The sequence below is a fragment of the Oryctolagus cuniculus genome, chromosome 8 (genome assembly GCF_051225735.1).
Source record: "Oryctolagus cuniculus isolate XC-2025 breed Fujian yellow rabbit chromosome 8, ASM5122573v1, whole genome shotgun sequence".
NCBI classification, from domain to species: domain Eukaryota; kingdom Metazoa; phylum Chordata; class Mammalia; order Lagomorpha; family Leporidae; genus Oryctolagus; species Oryctolagus cuniculus.
This window is the reverse complement of record NC_142874.1, coordinates 118,632,722-118,655,873: the sequence shown is the minus strand read 5'-3', so window position 1 is coordinate 118,655,873 and position 23,152 is coordinate 118,632,722. Positions and strand designations below refer to the sequence as shown.

At 46.1% G+C, this 23,152-nt stretch overlaps 1 long non-coding RNA gene across 2 annotated transcripts; it reads left to right on the top strand.

The window, feature by feature from the left end:
* The first annotated feature begins 309 nt into the window (after nt 1–309).
* LOC127483299 (uncharacterized) lies at nt 310–21,609 on the top strand. Of its 2 annotated transcripts, XR_007909465.3 has the most exons (3): nt 313–551; nt 4,826–4,895; nt 19,353–21,609. It is a non-coding gene; the product is annotated as an uncharacterized LOC127483299 (long non-coding RNA). The 2 variants fall into 2 exon arrangements; XR_007909464.3 differs by lacking the exon at nt 4,826–4,895 and having other exon boundaries at nt 310–551.
* Nucleotides 21,610–23,152: the final 1,543 nt, after the last annotated feature.

The following is a 23,152-nucleotide window of genomic DNA, read 5'->3' as shown; positions in this document are numbered from 1 at the left end:
CTGAAGCGCGTGACACAGGAAACAGATGTTCAAATTCAGCTCGGGGTCATGTTCTCTTGTGGTGGGTAATTTCTTGGTTCCCATCTCTGCCTGAAGCTTTGCCAGCCCAGCTGATGCTTGGAGGGCACTGAGTCCCGACAAAGCACCTGAGACCTACACCCTTCTGAGTGGGCACTGTGACGAGACAAGCTCTGGCTTCAGCAGGCAGCCGGCTGCAGGCAGAGGCCTCTCCCCCTCGGGAGAGGCCGACCTTGGCCATCAGGTGGTGTCATTGGCAGGGCGCCCTCAGCCTTGTGCCAGGGCTTGTTCAGCATGGGGGTTGGCAGCAGGCTGACAGAGCCACTGTATAGCCATGATCTGAGAGAGTGCAGCATAGCTCAGATTCCAGGGGCCCATGGGAGGAAATGGAACATTTCCAGAAAATTCCAATGTTTGAGGACCTAGGATGGGAAACTTTCTACTCGACTGCAAACCACAGAAGACAAACTGCATTTTCTCCCATCTGCCAGTTGACCCAGGAAGATCTCCTGTTTCCCAGCATCTCAACACAGGTAACTCCCCAGCGTACCGTAAGTTCAGCCTGGGAACTCCCTTTCAGAGTGTGGGAAGGGAAGAGTGTCAGGGCCGGGAGCAAGCATGTCTCTTCAGGGCTTTTTTTTCCATTTTGGAGTTGATTGATTTCCTACGCTGAATTTAAACAAACCACAGTAGACTTCTGAGCAGTTTATATGAACTTTCCAGCTACACCCACTAGCAGCCTGTCTCACAGGCCAAGGAGAGCTCCAGTGTTACCCAAAAAGCTTCAACTCTTTTTCCTTTGCGCCATTAATTGTATCTTAATTCAGAAAAGTCGTATAAGAGCTAAGAAATTATAAAGAACACCTACGGAGTACTAGGCACAGGTCATTCACTCTGTAAAAACCCCAGTTATCCCGGTACTACGGGAGAAGGAATAGAGGACAGGGAAATTAAGGGCTTGGTTCAAATTTTCTTAGCTGGTAAATGAAAGAACACAGAACACAGGTTCGAGCCCTAGCAGCCTGGCTCCGGACTCCCGGCTCCTATATACGACCCTCCATTTCTTGTTATGTGTCAGTCATTCGTCCAGTTATTTCTCAGTGTCCTCAGAGTTGTCACATGTGTTGTCATAAATGCACGTCCATAGCAACGAGTCCTCGTTTCTATTACGGAAACTTGTGTTCTTTTTTCTTGTTCAGTCCAGCTCGAGATTTATCAGTTTCATTGAACTGACAAATGAATCAGCTTTTGTTTTAATTGGTTTTTCAGTTTTTGCATATTTTATTTCTTTGATTTTTGCCTTTGTATCATTTCTACCTTTTACATGCTTGAGTTTATTTTAATCTTCTTGTGGCAGGACGCTTAGATGTTGATTTTAGACTTTTATTTGTTTCTTATATAAGCACCTAAAGCTACACATTTTCCCCTAGGCCCTGTTTAATCGAATCTTGCAAATTCTATTATTTTGAAGTTTCACTGTTATTCAGTTGGAAATATTTCCTAACTTCGTTGTAATTTCTTCTTTGACCTATGGATCGCTTAGATGAGTCTTGTTTAATTTCCAAATACCTGGGGGTTTTACAGATATGTTTCTCATTATATTATCATCAGAGTACACATTCCTTTTGAATTTACTGAGGCTTATGTTCTAACCCACCATATGGTCTCTCTTGGTGAACATTCCATGTATACTTGAAAAGAATCTGCCTTCTGCCGCTGTTAGGTGCAGTGTTTTATCTGTGCCAATTAGATCGTGTTGGTAGATAGTGGTTCTCAGTCACATCCTCACTGATTCTATTTACTTATGTTATAAATTTTAAGAGATGAGTGTTAAAAAATCTGAGTATCATTATGTATTTGTTTCTCCTTTCAGTTTTGTTGGCTTTGAAAACCAAAATTCAAGTATTCTGAAGCTCTGTTACGAATTGCACTCACATTTAGAATTGTTATATATTCACTGCATGTGTTAACATGTAAGACACACACACGATGAAGTGACCCTTTGATCATCATGAAATGCTCCTCTGTTGCGGGCTATGACCCTCATCCTGAAGTCCACTTTCACATAGCTTCCTTTGGAACAACGTTTGCATGGTATAGTCTATTTAGTTCATTTCATTCTTTGTGCTCAAACTCTGTCTTTATATTTAGAGCATGTTTCTTTCAGACAAACATGTAGGGGTCTCATCTTTTTCCAGTCTGACAACCTCTGCTTGTTGTAATTGGTGCATTTGGTTCATGCAGTTGTTGGTATTGGTGAGTTTATAGCAAACATCTTGTGTTTTGTGTTCTCCTTGTCTCAACTCTTCTTTTTTCACTTTTTCCCCTAGTTCCTGACTTGTTTTGGATTATTTTTAATATTTCATTTAATTTCTTCTATTGGTTAATATGTGTTTGTTTTCCATTTATAGCAGTTGCTCTAGGGTTCATAGCGTGCATTTAATCTTATCTGCCCTTCTATCTTCAAATAAAATTGTACAGTTGCTTAGATAAGTTAGACCTTGCAACAGTCTGCTTCCATGTCCCCCTCTTCCTTGTCATATCTTTTACACATACATATGTTATTGGCCTCCAATCCATTATCAGTCAGTTATCTCTGATGAAAGTTTTAATCTCAAGAAAAAAAATTTCATTATATTATCACATATTTTCATTTTCAGTTATCTTTATATTTTTATGTACAGCTAGTTCCTTATCCTTAAAGCCTGAAGAACTACTTCTCCTACTTTTTGTTGTGTAGGCGATAATTACTTTCTGATAATTAGCTATTATTCTAATTATTAACTGTTACACAAGGCAGTATGTTCTAATCAGTATGTTCTAATAATTAACTGTGTTTGAAATTTTATTTTGTTATTTATTCATGTATTTATCTTTAATTTATTTGAAAGAGAGAAACTCTTCCATCTGCTGTTCCACAGCCAAAATGCCCGCAACACCCAGGGCTGGGCCAGGTCGAAGCCGGGAGCCCAGCACTCACTCCAGATCTCCCATGTGACCGGCAGAGACCCAATGACCGGAGCCATCACCTGCTGCCTTCCAGGGTGCACATATCAGACAAAGCCAGGACTAAAACCCAGGCACTCTGATATGAAATACAGGTATTTGAAGTGACATGTTTAAAAGATTTATTTATTTATTTGTGAATGGGTTAATTTATTTAAAAGGCAGAGGAATAGAGAGACAACGTGAGAGAATGGTCTTCCATCTGCTGCTCATTCCCCAGATGGACACAACAGCCAGATGTGGGCCAGGCTAAAGCCCAGAACCAGGAACTCCACCCGATCTCCTTGATGGGTGGCAGGGCCCTAAGCACTTGGACCCTCTTTCCACTGCTTTCTCAGGTGCATTAGCAGGAAGCTGGATGGGAAGCAGAGAAGCCAGGACTCTAACCGGCACCCCAAGATGGGATGCTGGCATCACAAGTGGGGGCTTAACCTCCCAACTGGCATCTTAACCACTGTGTCAAACATCTACCCCCACTGTTTTTTTTAAAGGCTGTGTTTATTACACACAGAGTTTCTTTCCTTGTAACTACATGTCTGCCAGTTCCGCTATCTCTGATGTGAAGTCAGGGTCATTTTTATCTTTGTTCCATCAGTGGAATGTACCTTTCTTTCTCTGGCTGCTTTGAAAAAAAAAAAAAAAAAAGATTATGGGGGCAAGCACCGCGGCGCCAGCATCCCATATGGGCGTGGGTTCTAGTCCCGGCTGCTCCTCTTCCAATCCAGCTCTCTGCTATGGCCTGGGAAAGCAGTAGAAGATGGCCCAAGTGCTCGCGTCCCTGCACCTGTGAGGGAGACCAGGAAGAAGCTCTGGCTCCTGGCTTTGGCCTGGCCCAGCCCTGGCCATTGTGCCATTTGGGCAGTGAACTAGTGGATGAAAGACTGATCTCTCTCTCTCTCTGTAATTCTGACTTTCAAGTAAATAAATAAATCTTTTAAGAAATGCCACTTGGAATGCCAGGATCTCATATAATATTGTCCCACAAGCCACTCGGCTCTCTTTGTATTTTTCCCTGGCTCTTTCTCTGTCTGAACTGTAGTTAGGGTATTGTGTTTTTCCTTCACCTTCAAGTTTACTAATCTTTTCTTCTGCAGCTTGTGATCTCCTGCTAAGGCCATCCTGTGAACTGTGCACGCACAATGCTCAGGTCTAGAAATCACAGAAGGGTTTTTACAGTTAAAATTTCCATCTTTCTCATTATGTTCCTTGAGTTTTTTCTTTAAATTCTTAAACATATTTGTAGTAGAGTTCTCTTTAAATCCTTGTCTATGAATTTCATTTCTGGGTCTGCTTCTAATATCTGGTTTTCATCTAAAGATCTTATTTTGTGTTGCATTCTGGACATCGTGAATCCTGTGTTGTCTGGATTTCTTGTGGGTTTCTTTTAAAAGATGCTGCTCCTTATTCTTGTAGGCAGTTACCTTGGTTGGGGGAACAGGTGGTCTCCTCAGGCTTACTGTGAAGGTTTCTTTGGTGAAGCTAAGGTACCTCCTATCTGGGGACTGCTTTAGCCTCCCTCCCTAGGTTAGTCCTTTCCGGAGCCTCCTAGCTGCCTGCTTGGATGGACCAGTGTACCTCTCAGCCCTCGGAGGGCTGCGGTCATCCCCGGAGCTTTCCCCTGGGAACACTCACACGGCCCTTTTTCTGCACAAATCCCAGTTCCTCGCACTCCCAAAGTCTCACTTACGTTTCCAGAATTCAGTGAGGCTGCCGTGCTCGATCTCCCACTCCCCTTCCTGTGCTACAGTCCAGAAAGCCAGGGATGCTGGAGGACTCGCTGCATTTGTCTTCCTTCTTGCAGCAATCAAAGCTCTATATGCCTGCCATCCGATGTCTGAAGTTCAACAGAAATATACTGTGTATGTCTGCAGGTAAATGAATATACTTCTATATTCATATCAAATGAATACATGAACTTTTATATATATAATACATATATGTGTGTGTGTATGTGTGTGTGTATGAGGGTACTTTGAGAAAGGGAAATAGAACATAAGTTTAATTTGGTGTAAAAAACTTTGAAATGCATGCATAATTTTTTCACAATACTCATTTCCGTGAGATTTTTGAAGATGAATAGTATGCATGGATTTCAATTTTTTGCACCACAATAAACTTATCTTTTATTCTCATGAGCTTTTTGAAGTACTGCTATGTATTCAGACAAGCAAATCTAAGACATATGTATATGTACATACAAAACTGGAATCTACACGTACTGCTGGGTAACCTGCCTTTTCCACTTATTAATGCCTTCTGAGCATTTTCTATGAGATGTAAACATTCTTTGAGGCCAAGAGTTTTTTAGTCTTTATTATTGAAAATTTCAACCATACTTTACAGTATAGAGAATACCATAATGAACGCTCATGTGCACATCACTTAAAAACTATTAACATTTTCCAATCCTTGCATGTAACTAAAATATTTGTGTGTAGTTTCATTTTATTTCAAAGGCAGAGAGAGAGAGACAGAGCTCTCCCATCTGCTTGTTCACTCCCCAAATGTCTACAATGGCCAGGGTGGGGCCAGGTCAAAACCAATGACCTGGAACTCAGTTGATGTCTCCCACATGGGTGGCAGGGACCCAGCTACTTGAGCCATCATCCTCTGCCTCCCAGGGCTTGATCAGACACAAAGGAGCCAGGACTTGAACTTCGCGCTCAGATATGGGACACAGGCATTCCAAGCTGCAACCCAAGTGCCACGCCAGACGCCCACCCTGAATGTAATTTTTAGTGGCTGCCTCATATCCTAACGTGGATTAGCATTCTTCACTTAAACAGTTCTGCGTTTGTGAATGTGTGCCTTGTTTTCCATTGTTGTAAACAATGGGGAGAAGAGCTGCAAAGAGGACTTTTCTGCAAACAGAGGATTATTTCTCTACGATACATTCCTGGAAATACAGTCACTTGATTAAAGAGGATGAATGTTGTACATCTTTTGATACATGTTGCCAAAGAGCTCCCTGGAATGTTCATATCAACTTACTTCTTAGCTCCTTCCAATAGCTCTTTATGACTGTGCTATTTTACCACCCTCTGAGACAACCAAGTACTAGTCTTTTGTTGAGCTATATGATGTTCTTTTTTTAAACATTTAAACATGTTTTTTATTCGAAAGGTGAGAGACAGAGACAGACAGAGATGCTCCATCTGCCAGTGCATTCCCCAGATGCCTGCAACCAGCTGAGACTGAGCCAGGCGAAAGCCAGGGACCAGGAACTCAGTCCAAGGTTTCCTACTGGGCGGCAGGGACCCAAGGGAGCCGCCACCTGCTGCCTCCCAGAGTCTGCCTCCCAGGAAGCTGCGGTCAGGAAGAGTGGGGACTTAAACCCAGGCACTCTGATATGCAAGTGTCCCAAGTGGCATCTTAAGTGCTGCACCCAATGCCCACCGCAAGTATTATCTTCTACACATACATTTGCCTGTTAGAGAGGCTGAATGACAAATCACTATTCTTCCTCCTCTACCACCCACCCCGACTCCTCAAATTAGCTATCAACAGAGTCTGGTTCTCCTATCAGTAAGATTTCCCAGAGGTTGAAAATCAAAGTAAGATGAGAGAATATACTCATTGTTCTACGCACTGCCCCTGTGAAAACGTGCATCCTACTTATCCCATACACGTGGTTCTGGCACCTGGCATTCGTCCCCACTTGGGAAAAGCAATCATCCTTTATTTTGGCAGCAATGCAAGACGACTGATGAGCCACAGCTCCTGGCAAAAGTGGCATCAGCCACCTTTCTGGTACTAGACTACAGCATTGTGTCCTCTCTACTGCTCAGCCCAGATTCTCAGGCCCTTTCCTGCTCTCGGGCGTCAGAAGCTGGCTGCAACACAGCTCATGTTTAAGTGAGCAGAAAGAATGTCAGGACACAGGATGGCTACGAGAGAGGATGAGAGAACCAAGATGTCCCGGAAGTCATGTCACTCCCCACTCTCCTCTTCTGGCCTCGACAGTCAAGAATAGACCCAGCATCAGAAACCGGTGACCAAGGAATAGAGGAACAGGAAAGGGGTGGGCATTTGGCGCCACGGTTGAGTTGCCGCTTGGGACGCCTGCATCCCATATCAGAGTGCCGGGGTTCGAATCCCAGCTTTGCTTCTGACGCCGACTTCCTGCTAATGGAAATAATAGTGATGATTCAAGTATTTGGGTCCCTGCTACTTATGTGGGAAACCTGGTTGGAGTTCCTGGCTCCAGGCTTCAGCCTGGCCCAGCTCTGGCTGTTGCAGGCATTTGGGGAGTAAACTAAGAGATGAAAGATCTCTCTTTTTCTCTGCCTTTCAAATGATCAAAAACAAATGATGGAAAAAGAGACAACGCTTCAGTAACGTAGTCTGAAGTATGGGGCTGGAGCATCTGGGTTTCAACACACGCACACCTGTAGTCTCACTAGGGTGTTGGTTTCCCGAGAACAGGAGTTTTGTCTTTTTTGTGTGCATGGATTTATCCCAAAAATGCCTGAAACATGGTAGGCTCTCAAAAATATTAATGAATGGATTCATTAAATGGAAATAGTTAAAATTATAAACTTAATAATTATACATTTGACATTAGCATGCACACACACACACACACACACACATCACTGGACTAGGACCTAACCAGAGACTCAAGGAAGGAGTTTTTAGAAAAAACAACTTTTGGGCTGGCACCGTGGCTCACTTGGTTAATCCTCTGCCTGCAGTGCTGGCATCCCATATGGGTGCCGGGTTCTAGTCCTAGGTGCTCCTCTTCCAGTCCAGCTCTCTGCTGTGACCCGGGAAGGCAGTGGAGGATGACCCAAGCCCTTGGGCCCCTGCACCCGCGTGGGAGACCAGGAACAAGCTCCTGGCTCCTGGCTTCAGATTGGCATAGCTCCAGCCGTAGTGGTCATTTGGGGGGTGAACCAACAGAAGGAAGACCTTTCTCTCTGTCTCTCTCATTGTTTAACTCTATCTGTCATATAAAAAAAAAAAAAACTTCAAAAAAAAAAAAAAGAAAAAACAACTCTTTTTCTTAATAGAAAACTTTTATTTAATAAGTATAAATTTTGAGAATACAACTTTTGAATTATAGCAGTTCTTCCCCCATAACCACCCTACCACCCACAAGCCATCCCATCTCCTACTCCCTCTCCCATCCCATTCTTCATTAAGATTCATTTTTAAATATCTTTATATAGAAGATCAACTCTATATTAAGTAAAGATTTCAACAGTTTGCACCCACACAGACACACAATGTATAAAGTACTATTTGAAACTAGTTTTACTGTTAATTCTCATAGTACAACACATTAAGAACAGAGATCCTATATGGGGAGCAAGTGCACAGTGACTCCTGTTGATTTAACAATCGACACTGTTATTTATGATGTCAGTAATCACCTGAGGCTCTTGTCATGAGCTGCCAAGGCTATGGAAGCCTCTTGAGTTCACAAATTCTGACCTTATTTAGACAAGGTCATAATCAAAGTGGAAGTTCTCTCCTCCCTTTGGAGAAAGTTACCTCCTTCCTTGATGGCCCATTCTTTCTGCTGGGATCTCACTCACAGAGATCTTTCATTTAGGTCATCTTTTGCCTCGGTGCCTTGGCTTTCCATGCTCTCATGGGCTTTTTAGTCAGATCTGAATGCCTTAAGGTCTGATTCTGAGGCCAGAGTGCTGTTTAGGGCATTTGTCATTCTATGAGTCTACTGTGTATCCATGTTGGATAGTTCTCTCCTTTTTAATTCTATCAGTTAATATTAGCAGACACTAGTTTTATTTATGTGATCCCTTTGACACTTAATCCTATCTTTATGATCCATTATGAACTAAAACTGATCACTTTAACTAGTAAGATGGCATTGGCACCTGCCAACTTAATGGGATTTGGCATCCCATGGCAAGTTTTTAGCTTTACCCATAGGGGTAAGTCTGAGGGAGCATGTGCCGAACTGTACATCTCCTCTCTCTCTTATTCCCACTCTTACTTTCAGCAGGGACCAATTTTCAAAAACAACAACTTTCCTTCTAGAGAAGGTGACACACGTCGGTCCCAGCAAAGATGCAGACAGCAGGTGCTCTTGGAATTCAGAGGAGGGAGAAACACTTCTCAGCTGACAGGGACAGGCCAGAGAGAGGGGCTGGATTTGGGGTCAGGTCTTGAAGGATGATATGTCCTAGGGTTGCTGTAACATATTACCTTAACCTAAAGCGGCTTCAAACAACCCAAATTTATTCCTCTCATGGTTCTAGAGGCCAAAACCATCCACTAGGGCCATGCTCCCCCAAAGTCTCCAGGGGAGACTCCTTCCTTGCCTCTCCCGGTTTCTGGGCCTCCTGCCTTCCCTGGCTGGTGGCAGCATGATGCCAGCTTCGTCTCCATCTTGGTCTCTCTGTGTCTGTTAAGGACACAATCACCGGGTTTAGGGCTCATCCTAATCCAGCATGTTCTAATTCCAGCCTTCGCTTAATTAATTACTTCTGCCAAGACCTTATTTCCAAAGATGGTCGTACCCTGAGGCTCCGTGACAAGAGACCTGGACAGATTTCTGGGCGTCACTATTCAACCCAACACAAGTGAGTAGGACAACAATGAGGACAAAACCCAAAAGCAAAAACTCAAAGGTTTATTTGATACCAGGACTCCCTGAAACTATTGTGCAGCCAAAACCTCAAAGCTTCCTGAAGCCATGCAGAACACAAAAGAAAACAGAAAACTTCAAGTTGTAGGGTAGCCAACAGACACAGGGCCTTTCTGAATGGAATTTCCACAAATGGAAAACAAAACACATGTGGAATGCATAAAATGAGAAATTCTGTCTCAAAATTATAGCCGAGCCCATTTCAGTGGGCTAATTACTGTGTAAAGATGAAATGGTGAAAATAATGAAGTCCAGAGTCAGATGTCTTAGATCCCTGGTTTCTCACCTGCTCTGAGATTTGGGGCGTATCCTTGCCCTTACCCATGCACCCATTTCCTCATCAGTAATAACTACTGTCTCCTAGAGTTGGTGTAAAGACTCAAGGCAGGGGCCAGCGCTGTGGTGTAGTGGGTAAAGCTGCTGCCGGCAGTGCCAGCATCCCATAAGCATGCCAGTTTGAGTCCTGGCTGCTCCGTTTCTGATCCAGCTCTCTGCTATGGCCTGGGAAAGCCAGAAAAAGATGGCCCAAGTGTTTGGGCTCCTGCACCTGAGTGGGAGACCTGGAAGAAGCTCCTGTCCCTGGCTTCAGATTGGTGCAGCTCCAGCTGTTGCAGCCATATGGGGAGTGAATCAGCAGATGAAGACCTTTCTCTCTCTCTCTCTCTCTGCCTCTGCCTCTGCACCTCTGTAACTCTGACTTTCAAATAAATAAATAAATCTTTAAAAAAATCATTCAAGGTGACAGTGCAGACAGAGGGCTGACTCTAGGACCTGGCATGCTGAAGTGGCTCAGTAAATGACATGATTTTAGGAGCTGGTAGTAGAGAATGAATTGGATGAGGGCAATGGAGAAAGTGATAAGGCCAGAGCCTAACCAGAGATTGTTCACAATCTTTTAAAATATTTATTTATTTATTTATTTGAGAGGCAGAGTTACAGAGACAGACAGAAAGAGAGGTCTTCCATCCACTGGTTCACTCCCAAATGGCTGCAACATCTGGAACTGGGCTGATCTGAAGCCAGGAGCCTGGAGCTTCCTCCAGATCTCTCACATTGGCACAGGGGCCCAAGCACGTGGACCATCTTCCACTATTTTCCTAGGCCACAGCAGAGAGCTGGATCAGCTGGGACTCGAACCAGTGTCCATATGAGATGCCAGTGCCACAGGCAGAGGCTTAACCTATTACACCACAGCACTAGCCCCGAGACTGTTCACAATGAAGAAAGAGTAATTGTGTGTTTCCCAAGGATAGGTCCAGATCCCTGCTTAACCAGAGTGGAGCGTCTCCAAGCATGGTGTGGGCTCATCTGGGTCTCCCCGTGCCTCTGAGGCAGTCGATGTGCCTTTTTCACTCATTCTGACATGGGGCTGTGTGGGGTTTCCAAGAGGCCCCCTGGTGTGGGAAGGGGCACCCAAGGGAACACAGAAGCAGGGAGGAGAATCCGGCTGCCTGCTACTAGGCCAGACATCAGAGACATGAGCAAAAATGGGAAACAATGACAGTCCTATTGCTAAATTTAAAAATTTATGTTAACATTTACATTTATTGTTATTTTTAAATGAATGAATACAAACAAATGTTAAAGATGCCTAGCCCACATAACAGAAGCTCTTGGGAATTTTCGGTCATTTTTAATAGGATACAAGGGTCTTGAAACAAAAAAGCTGGAGGATTTCTGGCCTACGGAAGCACATGACATGCCATGGACCAAGCACCTCGGCAACATTCCAGGTCGCGCTGGCTAGAAGTGGCTCTCAGTCTCCGTTCAGAGGTTGTGACCTCATCAAAACTAGTTTAGAAAGTTTATGAGGGGGGCCGGCGCTGTGGCATAGTGGGTAAAAGCTGTCACCTGCAGCGCCAGCATCCCACATGGATGCCAATTTGAGTCCCGGCTGCTCCTCTTCTGATCCAGCTCTCTGCGATGGAAAATAGTAGAAGATGGCCCAAGTGCTTGGGCTTCTGCACCCATGTGGGAGACCCAGAAGAAGCTCCTGGCTCCTGAATTCGGATCGGCCTGTTGTGGCTATTTGGGGAGTGAATCAGCAGATGGAAGATTCTCTGTCTCTCTCTGCCTTTGCCTCTCTGTGACTTCACCCTTCAAATAATCTTTTCTAAAGACATAAAGAAAAAAAGGAAGGAAGGAAGGAAGGAAGGAAGGAAGGAAGGAAGGAAGGAAGGAAGGAAGGAAGGAAGGAAGGAAGAAAAAAGAAAAAAAGGAAGAAAGAACATTTAGGAGGAACGCAACATGGGATCAAAGCATCGCTAATATATTATTTCCCTTCCCTTTGTGCTGTGGTTTGAGTGTTCCCCCAAAACATGTATGTTAAGCTTGTATCCCTCAAGGTGCTGATGTTAGCAGGAGAGGCTGATGGGGATGCGACAGGCCAAGGGAACTCCCTCGCCACTTCCACCTGCAGAGGTCATGGCTGGAAGGCAGAAAGTGGACCCTCACCCGTCTCTGAACCTGCTGGCACCTTGGTCTTGTATCCCAGCCTGCAGAACTGTGGGAGATGAACCTCTGTTGTCTATAGGGCTCCTGGATTTGGGTAGGTGGCGGCCACGGCCCTGACAGGCTGGGACGCTGAGCTCTTGGCGGTCATTGGCAGGTGGAGCGCCACTGACTGCAGAGCTCAAAGATCCGCTCGAGATGGCTCAGGTAAAGATGGGCAACAAGACTGCAGCTGGAGCCTGCACTGTGGGGCAGGGGCTCAAGCTTCCCCGGGATGCTGGTGTCCCACGATGGAGAGCCTGTTGAGTCCTGACTGCTCTGCTTCCTATCTAGCTCCCAGCTAATGTGCCTGAGAAGGCAGTGGAGGATGAACCAGGTACCTGGCTCCTGCACTAAAAACTCAGACTGTAGTATGTGTTTGTGTTGTACGATTTTATCTCCTGTCCCCCTATTTCACATCCTCTCCTGCTTCATCCTTGTTGGAAACCACCCGAGCCTTTACTCAGAACTTCGCTCAGGAGCAGGTGTGGTGGCTCCGCAGATTCGGCTGTTGCTTGGAATGCCCACATCGCGTGTTCTGGTGCCTGGTTTGGGTTTCTGCTACTCTGTGCTTCATTGCAGCATTCCTGCTAATGCACCTGCGAGGCTGCAGATGGTGGCTCAAGTGCTTGGGTCCCTGCCACGGTGGGAGATCCAAATGGAGTTTCTGCTTCCTGGCTTGGGGCTAATAAGCCCCAAGTTATTGCAGGCATTTTGGGCAAAACCCATGGATGGAAGATCGCGCACTCTCTCTCTCTCTGTTGTTCCACATTTCAAATAAATCTTCTTTTTTTAAAAGGAAGTTAGATCACATCTTTGCTTTTTGCTGTTGTTCTTATGATTCTAGAATTGCTGGCATTTCTTTCCATGGCGTAAACGGCCACATTCCATTACAATGTGACCCCATCCTAACTGGCCAAAGCAGACTGAACTGAAGTCCAAGGGTACCAGGCCACAACTGAGCTATGATGCGTGATCTCTGCTAGTCTGATGGGGGCTTCCCTGTCCTTTTTAAAATTTATTTACTTTTTAAAGACAGAGAGACACAGACAGAAATCATCCATCCGCTGGTTCTCTCCCCCTAACAGCTGCAATAGCTGGGACTGGGGCAGCCCAGAGCCAGGAACTCAGTGTGCGTCTCCTGCGTGGGTGGCCAGGGTCCAGCTACAAAGACCATTTATCTGTTGCCTCTCAGGATATGCATTAGCAGAAAGCCGGATCAGAAGCGAAGCCAGGCCTCAAACGCAGGCATTTCGATATGGGATGCAAGCGTTCCAAGGGGTGTCTTAACCACTGCACGGAAGGCCCATCCCTGTCCTATGTTTAAAAATCACCCCAATAGGTAGGCCGCAGAGTAGCGTGCTCAGACTTCTCTGATAGCAAACACACACACACGGGGCTGATTACAGAGGAGCTCCGGAGGCCTCTGTCTGGGAGCTGGATCCAGGTGTTTGATGGGTCTGTAGGCAGTCGGCTTAACGAGGCCCCAGGTGCAGCTTCTCACCTGGGAGCGCTAGGAGACAAGGGCCTCTTTTATGAAGGAGCTGGGGAATCCCAGGCCTGGAAAGGGCCGTTCCGTGACGCCGCGGGTTGGTTGAGCAAGCACACCAGTTCCCTGCACTGACTGAGGAGAGACCCAGCCGGGGCCGGGAGCCAGTGCGCCTCTCCCAGACACTTGCTAATAGGCTACGTTCTGAGAGTAATGGGGTGAGAAGCTTTCAGGAGAGTATTGGAGTCTGAGCATCCAGCTCAAGTAGGGGAGAGAAGACAGTTTTGGAGCAGATGCTGCTACCCCAGACCCAGGGAAGGCCAATCACGCAGAGGACCTTTGGGGAGCCTACCGGCAGCTCTGGGGTCAGGGCAAGGCAGGCGGGGTGCGGGTGGGGAGCCCCGCTTCCTTCCCTGATTCACGGCAGCTCCTCATCAATTTTCAAGACTGGCCGGTGCTGTGGTGCTGGTAAGCCAAACCTGTGATATTGACATTCCACATGGACCCAATTCGAGTCCCAGCTGCTCCACTTCCAATCCAGCTCTCTGCTGTGGCCTGGGAACGCAGTGGAGGATGGCCTAGGTGCTTGGGCCCCTGCACCCATGTGGGAGACCTGGATGAAGCTCCTGGCTCCTGTTTGGTCTGGCCCAGCCCTGGCCATTGCAGCCATCTAGGGAGCAAGCCAGCAGATGGAAGGCCCTCTCCCTCTCCCTCTGCCTCTGCCTCTGCCTCTGCCTCTGCCTCTGCCTCTGCCTCTGCCTCTGCCTCTGCCTCTCCCTCTCCCTCTGCCTCTCCCTCTCCCTCCCCGTCCCCCTCCCCCTCCTGTCCCCCTTCCCCTCCCTCTCCCCCTCTCCCCCCTCCCCCTACAATAAATAAATAAACACGGAGTGTGTGTCCCAACAGCTGGAACCCGCTGCTTTATGTGACCTTGCAAACGCCTTTGTAAGCTGCAGCTTGGGCTCCGCTACGGCCCGGGAATGGCCTCATAATTGTCACATCAGCTGGAAATCAGGGTGCCAGCTCTCAGTAAGGCGCTTATCTCGACTATAGAAGATCATGCCACGTATTTTCCAAGAAGGTCCGATTACACTTCCCTTGTTCTCCTTCCTGCACAGAACTCCATCGATGTGTGCACGCTTCATTCACAGCCACAGGTATTTGCTTCTCCTACGAGAAAAGTGTCCTTTGGCACCTGTCAGAATTCACAATGAACCTCCAGCTCCTGGTTTCTCTTATTCCCGGTCACTGGTTTTTGAGTCTGGACTCATAGGCTCCATAAGACAAGCTTTAGTTTTCTCCCCAACAGTCTATCACCATCTATCAAATTCCATATTGGGAGTGGTGGATGCTTGGTTAAAGTCCTGCTTCGGACATGTGTGTCTCATATCCAAGTGCCTGGGTTCGAGTCCTGGCCTCATCCCAATTCCAGCTTCCTTTTTAAAAAATAAATAAATAAATAAATAACAGGAGGCGCCGGGTACTAGTCCCAGTTGCTCCTCTTCCAGTCCAGCTCTCTGCTGTGGCCCGGGAAGGCAGTGGAGGATGGCCCAAGTACTTGGGCCCTGCACCCCATGGGAGACCAGGAGAAACACCTGGCTCTTGGCTTCGGATTGGTGCAGCACTGGCCGTAGCAGCCATTTGGGGGGTGAACCAACAGAGGAAGACCTTTCTCTCTGTCTCTCTCTCTCACTGTCTATAACTCTACCTGTCAAATAAAAAAAAATGTAATCTATTTATTTATTTATTTATTTATTTATTTATTTAAAAGGCAGAGTTACAGAGAAAGAGAGATCTTTCATCCACCAATTTACTCTACAAACAGCCACCACAGCAGGGTTGGGCCAGGCCAAAGCCAGGAGCCCAGGACTGCCTCTAGGTCTTCTATGTGGGTGGCAGGGTACTTGAGCCATCAAAAGCTGCTTTCCTAGGCATATTAGCAGAGAGCCGGATCAGAAGTGGAGCGACCAGGATGGAAACTTGCTTGACCCATTGCACCACAAGGCCTTTATAGTAAGTCAGGCTTTCTGAGATTTGTAGCCAGAAGCATTCCTGAGAGAATTCCCTAAAAATGGAAATAACAGATTTTCATACCTATACATACACTCTCTCTGTCTCTCAAACTGCTCTCAAGGAAGAGCTACCAAATGGACTATATAATACCTGGGACGCCTGTTTCCCCTGGCATATCCAATATCTTTTTCTCACTTGGAAATTTATTTTGATGATTGTAACAGGCATAGCACCTTTCTTCAACAATGAATCTCACAGGGTTATAGAATGCTAGAGTTGGAAGAAACCTGGGAGATGACCTCATCTAAGCTCCCCACAGTTCACGTGATGTAAAGAACTGTGTTTACAAGTAACAGAAGTCACCACATGGCAAGGGTGATGTAATAGCAGGAGGCAGAAGCCACTGAACCCAGATGAGAGGAGATAAAAGGGACTTCAGCAATCACAAAACAAATAGTCTGTGTATTTATTAATAGACTGCGTTTATGTGTTCACTAAACATTATTCTACAGTGTTTTTTAGTGTCAGGATCCGCAAATGCTCTTTAAATTTTTTTTTTTTTAATCTATGTATTTGAAAGGCAAGAGGGGCCCAGTGTTGTGGTGCAGCAGTTAAAGCTGCCACCTGCAAAGCCAGCTTCCTCTATGGGCACCAGTTTGAGTCCTGGCTGCTCTACTTCTAATCCAGCTCCCTACTGATGCACCTGGGAAAGCACTGGAGAATGGCCCAAGTGCTTGGGCCCCTGCACCCACATGGGAGACCCCAAAGAAGCTCCTGGCTCCTGGCTCCCGGCTCCTGGCTTCAGCCTGGCCCAGCCCCAGCCGTTGTGGCCATTTGGGGAATGCACCAGCAGGTGGAATATCTTTCTCTGTGTGTCTCCCTCTCTCTGTAACTCTGCCTTTTGAATAACTAAACAAATCTTTAAAAAAGGAAGGAAGGAAGGAAGGAAGGAAGGAAGGAAAAAGAAAGGGAAAGAAAGAAAGACAAGAGATGGAGCGACAAAGGAAGAGTTCTCCCCTCAGCTGATTTATTCCTCAAATGCCTGCAGCAGCCCGAGCTGGGCTAGGCTGAAGGCAGGAGCCAGGAGCTCAATGCAAGTCTCCCAAGTGGCAGCAGGGATCCAAGTACTTGAACCATTACCTGTTGCCTCCCAGGGTGCAAATTAGCAGGAATCTGGATTCAGGAGCAGAGGTGGGATCAAGGCCAGGCACTCCTCTCTGGGATTCCCTTGTCCCAAGTGGCATACTAACAGCTAGAACAAACACTCACCACTGAACTCTTGTTATTATTACAGGCGATACAATAGTAAACCTTTAAAGAAATTAACCCTGATGAACTTTTACTGCATTGGTACTGTGGTGTGGCTGGAGGAAGGACTTCCTCTGTTATCAGCCTCAGTCAGTTTTATTGTAGGCTCCAGCCTACAATAGTGCAACCCTGCACTTTTTTTTGCAGCCTGCAAAAGTGCAACCCTAGGCAAACGATTTGTCCTTTCTCTGCCTTGGTTTTCTCATCTGGAAAATGGGAATGATATAATAGTTGCTACTTTCAAAAGTAGTTGTGAGAATTAACTGGATTAATATGTGTAAATGCTTGGAGCATATTAACTATTACAAGGAATCTTCAGAAAGGTAATGGAAAAATGGAATGAAAAGCTACGTTATTTTGGTACAAAAAATTTTTTTTAAATCCATGCATAGTTTTTCTTTTTATACAACAATAACAAACTTTTTGAAAACCCCTTAGATGCATGGATTTCAAAACTTTTTTGAATCAAAGTAAGCATCTTTTCACTCCGTTTTTCACGAACTTTTAAGTTTTTTTTTTTTTTTTTTTGACAGGTAGAGTTACAGACAGAGAGAGAAACAGAGAGAAAGGTCTTCCTTCCGTTGGTTCGCTCCCCAAATGGCCGCTATGGCTGGTGTCCTGTGCCGATCCAAAGCCAGGAGCCAGGTGCTTCCTCCTGGTCTCCCATGCGGGTGCAGGGGCCCAAGCACTTGGGCCATCCTCCACTGACCTCCCGGGCCACAGCAGAGAGCTGGACTGGAACCCGGCACCCATATGCGAGGCTGGCGCCACAGGTGGAGGATTAACCAAGCAAACCACGGTGCCAGGCCCCCACGAACTTTTAAAATACTCTGTATTCTTCTTAGTAAAATGTGGTATGCGGGATGGTTGACATTGGTTGCATCATGGGCACCGATGTGGATGAGAAATTACCCTGGCCCTTGGCCCCAGTGTCCACTGCAAGAGTTAGTGAACTTCATCTGCATCTCCCACCCAGTCTTACGGGGGCCCCAGCCGCATGCCTTTCCACTGTGGGCAAAGGCTAGACCTCAGATCTTTGTACTGTGGGGACCTTTGAACCTGACATTGCAGGAAAAGAGGGCAGTTGTTCAAGAGACTTTGCTCGTGTTGCCATGGAAAGTGATCTTTTCCCAGCCTGCTGTCCACGCCCTTCAGAGCCATAACGCCTCCGTAGATTTGAAAAGACACCAGCGACTCCCTCAGAAGCATCTAACACACTAAAGCCAGTGCTGGAAACTTTCGTGCAAGTGCTTTTGTAGATTGTGTGGATCCTTTCTTTGGAATTTTGTGAGAACAAGTGTAACTATGTCTATACTGAAACAAGTGAAACTATGTCTATACTGTCTATATTTGGGAACCCAAGAGTCCATGCCCAGCTGGGCGGGTGTGAAGGCAGCACAAACACATTCCAGCTCTTCAAGGGCCCAGAAAATCTCCCACATCCTTTGTATTTCTAAAAAAATCTACTGCAAGGCCTACTCAGCGAACTGAAAGAAACTTAATAATGGAGAAGTAGTGGGCCTAAGCAATGAGATGGGTGAATTAAGGCCATTGGGTCACACTAGCTCTAAGGGTAACTGCATTGATTAGCGAGGCTGTTTGTCCAATGATTTGTACTTTAAGTTGAAAGGAAGCCATCTCTGTGACCCTTGGAAACCTAGCTTTGTGACAGAGATTTCTGGAAAATGTTGGTGATTTGCTCTGTCAAGGTGGTTCGGTCTGGACTGCAGCCTGTGACAAAGCAATCAGGATTTTTCTGAAATCCAGATATCTCCCTTGCTTATTATGCTTACTAAATCGGGGCTAGTGATGTTTTTTTTTCTAAATAAAATATTATTTTTATCTTACAGTTTGGGGTCAGACTACCCATCTTCTCCACTGTCTCTAAAAGTAATACACATGACAAAAAACAAGTTGTAGCAAAGGTTCTGTGTTAGTCCCGCTCCCTGCCTTTTGGGAGACCAGATGAAGTGATGCAAACAGGAATCAGGAATCATCTGTGCCTATAAACCATCACCTGTGAAACTGGAGACAAATCACATCCATGCTCTTTGCTCCAAATTCTAGATTCGTCCTTTACTGTACTGCAAATGTAGACAAAGGAGCTCTCCTGATTCTTGGTAGTGTGGACCCCAGGGGTAGAGAGAAGATTCTTGGCCATCAATGCAATCTAAAGTGATAAACTGCAGGGGCAATGAAAAAGAATGAGCTGGACTGACACATCGAGAAAGGTTAAACAGCTAGACCTGACGTCAGACAGAATGTACAGGAACTTACGGCCTCCCTGACTGGGCAGAACATTCACTCATGTTGGTGTTAACTTTTTTGCGGGGTGTGTGTGTGTGTGTGTGTGTAATTTGAGCTTTGCAGTTCTCTGAGGAATGAATTCTTGTCTCCATCTTTGTTTTCAAACAGGGAAATAGAAGCTCAGAGAACCTAAGAGATGTGTTCAAAAACAAATGGCAAGAGAAAGGTGGAAAGGCAGTGACACTGGTAAGAATGGTGGGGTCAAGCCCTCTGCAAGCTTGCTCCTCCACGAAAGTAATGAGAAAACTGGCAAAAACGGCCCCAGACATCCTTCCTGGAACTCTAGAAGGTAACCAAAGAGGAGTATTTATTTACAGAAAAATGACTGAGTAGCAGCAAGCACAGTGAAGTTGATGGCATTTCCAGTTGCCCGATTCCTACCCCTGCTCAGCTCAGCCATGGCCTGGAAGACAACAGCCCCACAATCATGGTGCAAGCCAGCAGCCTCACAGCACTGGAGGAGGAAAGTGGATTCAGGACTCCCCAAACACCCTTCTCAGAGAACTGTCAGCATTTGCTGTGTCTGGCAGTGCCCTGGAACACTGTTTGAAAGCCCTGTCTTTATTAGCCTGGATTCAGAACAGCCTTCTCCCCAGGGACATTTGTCAGAAGCAATCTGTAGCAATTGTTTAACATCACTACTGCCTGAAGCAGCCATAACAGTTGGACAAGCAAGAAGCTGACCAAAAACTTAAGAGGAAAAGCGTGGGAAATGAGATATTCTCATAGAGGGCTTTGCAAGGCTCCAGTGTATTTCTAGAAATATGGAAGGGTGCAAACGGCACGGCTGTGCCTAAATTCAGGAATGACTTAACTAAGTGGAAAGGCATCCTATGTTTGTGGATTGGAAGATTTAATATTGCTAAGATGGCAACACGCCCTGAGCTGATCAAAACATTCACTGCAATCCCTGTCAAAATCCCACATTTTTAATTCAAAAATTGATCTGAAAGGGTAATGGGAATGCAAAGGACCCAGAAGAACCAAAACATTCTGGAACAAAACCAGAATTAAATTCACACTTTCCAATTTCAGAAGTGACTATGTAACTATAGTAATCAATTCAGGGTATAGATATACAGATTGGTGGAATTAAACTGAGAGTACAGGAATAAATTATGTTTATGTTCAGTTGACTTCAACAAAAGTACTGAGACCATCCAATAGGGAAAGACAGTCTTTGGGATAAATGGTGCTGGGACAACCAGATGTTCACACACAGAGCAGGGTGGGGCAGAAGTTGGAGCCCTACCTCACACCATACACAAAATCAAAGATCTACGTGTAAGGTCTGACATTATTACACTCTTAGATGAAAACACAGGAGTAAATCTGTGTGAGCAACGCAGCAAATGAGTAAGTATAATACCCAAAGCACAATGACAAAAGAAAAAACAGTTAATCACCCATCAGCAAAATTTAAAACTCTTGTATTTCAAATAACACTATCAAGAACATGATTCAGCGGGGCTGGCATTATCACAAGGAAGTTAAACTGCAGCAAGCCACTCTCACAGCCCATCTCTGACTGCTGGCTCACACCCTGGCTGCTCTGGTTTGGATCCAGCTCCCTGAGAATGAGCCTGGGAAAGCAGTGGATGATGGCTGAAGTACTTAGGCCCCTGACAACCATGTGGGAGACCTGCATGAAGTTCCAGACCTGGCTGTTGCAGTCTTTGGAGAGTGAACCAGTGGATAGAAGACCTCTCTCTCTCTCTCTCTCTCTCTCTCTCCTTATGGGAAACTACCCAAGACTTGAACAAACAAACCCACCTTAAAGCCGGGGTCATAATACTTCCCTTTTCCTTCTCTCCCTGTCCTCCTCCCCCTAACTGTAAAACGCACCTGCTCTGAGACCTCTTTGATTTGATCAGCACATTCCCTACTGTTTCACTTCCCTCTCCAGCCCTAGTTAAGGAGCTCATCCCTCAGCAGGGGTGCGTCATTTTTTTCTCAAGTCTGTCTGATTGAAGTGGTGCCCCTCTCTGGGCTATAATAAAGCTTGTTTTGGGGCCAGCTCTGTGGTGCAGAGGGTTAAAGCCCTGGCCTGAAGCATTGGCATCCCATATGGGTGCTGGTTCTAGTCCCGGCTGCACCTCTTCCAATCCAGCTCTCTGCTATGGCCTGGGAAGGCAGTGGAAGATGGCCCAAGACCTTGGGCCCCTGCACACGCATAGGAGACTTGGAAGAAGCTCCTGGCTCCTGGCTTTGGATTGGCTCATCTCTGGATGTTGCGGCCATCTGGGGAGTGAATCAGTGGATGGAAGACCTCTCTCTCTGTCTCTACTTCTCTCTGTAACTCTTTCAAATCAATAAAAATAACAATAATAATAATAATAATAATAAAGCTTGCCTGGTATGTCAAGATTGGTTTTCTTTCTTTACACCTGGTTATAAAGTGCCACTTCCTAATCTCTCTCTCTCTCTCTCTCTCTCTCTCTCTTTCTCTCCCCTGTTGCTCTTTCAAGTTAATGAATGACTTTTTAATCTTTTTTCAAAAGATAGGGAGAAGTGGATCACTGTTGTGGCACAGGAAGATAATCTGCCTCCTGTGGTGCCTGCATCCCATATCAGGAGCACCAGTCTGAGTGCCTGCTGTTCTGCTTCTGATCCAGCTCCCTGCTAATGCACCAGGGGAAGCAGCAGATGGTGGCCCAAGTACTTGGGCCCTACCAGCCACATGGGAGACCTGATTGGAGCTGCTGGCTCCAAGCCTCAACTTGGCCCAGTCCCAGCCATGGTGGCCATTTGGAGGGTGAACCAGCATCTGTGTGTGTGTGTGTGCATGTGTGTGTGTCTCAGTATTCATTTACTCACTTGAAAGGCAGAGGTACAGAGAGAGAGAGAGAGAACAAGGGGGGGTTTCTTCCATCCACTGGTTCACACCCCAAATGGCCACAGTGGTCAGGGCTGGGCTAAACTGTAGACAGGAGTCTGGAACTCCATCTATGTCTCCCACGTGGGTGCAGGGGCTCAAAAACTTGGGACATCTTCCTCTGCTTTCCCAGATGCCTTAGCAGGGAGCTGGAGCAGAAGTGGAGCAGCAGGGACTTTAACAGGTGCCCATATGGGATGCTGGTACTGCATCACCCTGCTACACTACAATGCTGGCCCCATAAGCCTTTTTTTTTCATATGTAGGGAAAATGCTTATGCTTCAAAATTGAAAGAATATTTTGTGACTTGTTTCCAAAGCGAAAGAACTGTTTTAATGGTTCTTTCTGATTTCCAAGAACCTCTGCTTGCTATTCAGCCACTGTCTGAGCAGAATTTGCCTAAGCACTGATGACATCTCACCAACCTGTCAGCACGACTTTATCATTTTTATCACTCAGAGGGGCAGTGAGGCTCAGCGTCTGGCAGGCAGCCTCCCCAGAGATGTCGCAGAGGCGAGAACGTGGGGCACCCACACGCTCTGTTCAAACGCAACCCCAGCACTCGCCACCCGTGCAGTCACATGTGCGATCTGTGTTGGAAACTGTTGCCGAGTTCTAAAGGGAATTTCACTCCATTTGTAGCCAGTCCTGACTTCTTGTTTATCAGACATCTAATGAAGGTGCAATGGTTCCTCGATTCTGAGTCACAGGTCCAGTGCTGTGGGTTAAGCCGCCACCTACAACACAGGCATCCCATATGTGCACTGGTTTGAGTCTCATCTGTTCTACTTCGAATCCAGCTCCCTGCTAATGCTCCTGGGAAACTAGCAGAAGAAGGTCCAAGTGCTTGGGCCCCTGCACCCGTGTGGGAGACCCGGATGGAGTTCTTAGCTCCTAACTTCGGCCTGGCCCAACCCTGGCCATTGAGGCCGTTTGGAGAGTGAATCAGCAGATGGAAGCTCCCTCTGTCTTTATCTCCCTCTTTAAACTGACTTTTCAAATAAATAAATATTTAAGTGGGAAAAAATCTGAG